This window comes from Nicotiana tomentosiformis, chromosome 10 (genome assembly GCF_000390325.3).
Source record: "Nicotiana tomentosiformis chromosome 10, ASM39032v3, whole genome shotgun sequence".
In the NCBI taxonomy this organism is placed as follows: Eukaryota; Viridiplantae; Streptophyta; class Magnoliopsida; order Solanales; family Solanaceae; genus Nicotiana; species Nicotiana tomentosiformis.
Genome location: NC_090821.1, coordinates 61539296 through 61542093, shown reverse-complemented (window position 1 = coordinate 61542093; position 2798 = coordinate 61539296).

Here is a 2798-nt window from a genome sequence, read left to right as displayed (position 1 = left end):
TGTCGGCTTACCTAGTATTGAGATAGGCGCCATCATGACAGGTTAGGATTTTGGGTCGTGACAGAGAGTTTCTCCGAATTTCTTTAGCAATACAGATTCAATTTCGTGAGGGGCTAAATCATTTCCTTTCACCGCCGTCGTATATGTAGTAATATGCTCATGTGAGTCTGAAGTTCCATCATACTTTGGAATTTTAGGCATTTTAAACTGCTTCGGGATTAGTTCCGGTGCAGCACTAGGCTTGTACGGTAATTGAATATACTTCTTCGAGTTCGGGCCTTTCAATACTGGTGGCGCGCCCGGGATTTGATCCATGCGGGCATTTACTTCCTTCATGAACCGCAAAAGTTCATCCTTGAACGGATCGTTATCGTTGTTAAGATCGGGTCTGCTCCCCCCAGCCGCGTCGGAGCCAACTTAACCCCTGGGAGTGTTGTTGTCAACTCTCTGCGTTGTTTGTCTGCGGGAACAACGGGGGGAATTAGATTTCGTATGTTTTCATTATTCAAAGTACCTTATAGCGCCTGCTTCAGTTCCGTCATAACCTGATCCTGCCGCGTGAGATAGCCTAGAATGATTGCATATTTCTCTTGCAGGACCCTCACCGCATCCGCTACATGCTCCCCATCAGCATCATCGGGAGTTGTCTCCCAAACCTGTTGAGGGTACCGTCTGTCATGTATCGGCGTGGCGTCATTCACCTCACTACGGGTGTCACTGATTGAATCCTCCAAATGAGGCTGATACACCTCAAATTTCAGGATTGCGTGTGTCGTTAACAGTGTTATCTGCCATTTTTCGTGATTTGTTTTTCTAAGACAAAGTAATCAAAACACGTTAGTAAAAAAGGCAAGGATCAATTTAATTGCACGGGTGTCTAGGCACCACAGTGGGCGCCAAACTGTTTGTCCGTAAAATAGTACAGCTGAATTTATACGTGGTTTCTAGACAAGTGAATTAATTTGATCCTAAAATAATACAATAATTGAAGAAATATACAATACTTAACGTTGAGATATAGACGAAACAACAGAGATGACGGTTCCGGGAACAAGGTTTTCGGACACAACAATGATATAATTAAAGAAATGTACAATACTTAGCCTTGAAATATAGACAAAACAACAGAGATGACGGTTCCGGGAATAAGGTTTTCGGGCACAGCAATGATGAGATCAAAAAGCAAGAAAATAAGATTGTATTAAATTTCATATAGAATATAGTATAAGTTTTGCTAGAAAATTCGTGTCCCTTACAATGATAACTGAGTTCACTATTTATAGCTATCTCTAAAGAAGGAGGTCCTAGGATCATGTTCTCCTTAAATTTTAATTATGAGGGTCATTGATGAATGCGTAACGGTGAACATAAATGCCAAATTCTCTATAACGACCGTTGCTTTTAATTCTACAGAATATTCCCTATTAAATGTCACCGGGCGCAGAACATATAATACGCCTTTATGAACATTATCCTTTCCGGTGACAAGCAGAATGGCTGCGTTCGGTCTTCGGCCATCCTTGTCTTGGGTTCCACGTGTCCTCCCTTTAGACGATCACGTGTCATATCATATTTCACCATATACATTATCTTTGATATATCATATATATACCTTTCAAATGTTCGAGAACTCTCATACTTCCTATGTTATATTACTCAGAGGGCTCGGGCCACGCGACAACTTTTTCTGCTTCGAATATGCATGAAAATTGAGCTTAATTATAATTAATAGATATTGACCTACTTGCCTTGTTTTTTATTAAAACAAATAATCATATTTAGCTTGAATGAATGAGGTTAAATTTCATTATTATGGGATTCTTTGTTGTGTGAATACAGGAATGACATTGAAGAAGAGGTTATAAACCAAGCTTTACATCTTCCAATCATTTTTCCAAAAGTTCCTTGCCATTTTTACTTTTACTTCGGGAAGCCAATTGAAAAAGAAGGTAAATTCCAAACGTGTAATGACCCGGCCTGTCGTTCCGAGAGTTGTAGTCTCGTTTTTTCCATTTTTTTTTATTTATGTGTTGTTCAGTTGTGTTGAGTTGTATCGAGTTGGTAGGTTTGGGTTCAGAGTAGTTTTAGAATGAAATGAACACTTAGTCTCTTAGTTAGAAAGCTAAGTTAGAAAAGTCAACCGAAAATTGACTTATGAATAAACGAATTCGGATTTGGATTTTTATGATTTGGTTAGCTTCGTTGAGTTATTTTAGACTTAAGAGTGTGTCCAAAATATAATTTGGAGGTCCGTGGTATAATTAGGCTTGAATTGGCGAAAGTTAGAAATTTGGCAATTTTGGTCGGCAGTGAAAAATTAGGTATCGGGGTCAGAATAGAATTCCAGAAGTTGGAGTAGGTTCGTAGTGTCATTTGTGACGTGTGTGCAAAATTTGAGTTAATTCCGAGTTGATTTGATATGTTTCGGCGCGAGTTTTTGGAAGTCGAAAGTTCATTTAGTTTGATTTGAGGCGCGTTTCGTCGTTTAAATGTTGTTATGCAAGATTTGAGGCCTTGAGTTAGTCTGTGTTATGTTATGGGACTTGTTAGTATGTTCGTCCGGGGTCCCGAGGAGCTCGGGTGAGTTTCGGATAGGTTTGGGCTGCGTTGTGCTCGTTTTTCTTATGTTTCGACGTCGTTTCTTCCAGCATAAATAGTACCATATTAAGCAAATGAGCTCCGATTTCTGTTTTGATTGAAATATTAGATCCGTATCGTAATCACAGAGCCATAGCAAAAAGAATCGTCGAATTTAGGCATCGTATGACGAATTTATGGTCATTTTAAAAAATAATTGG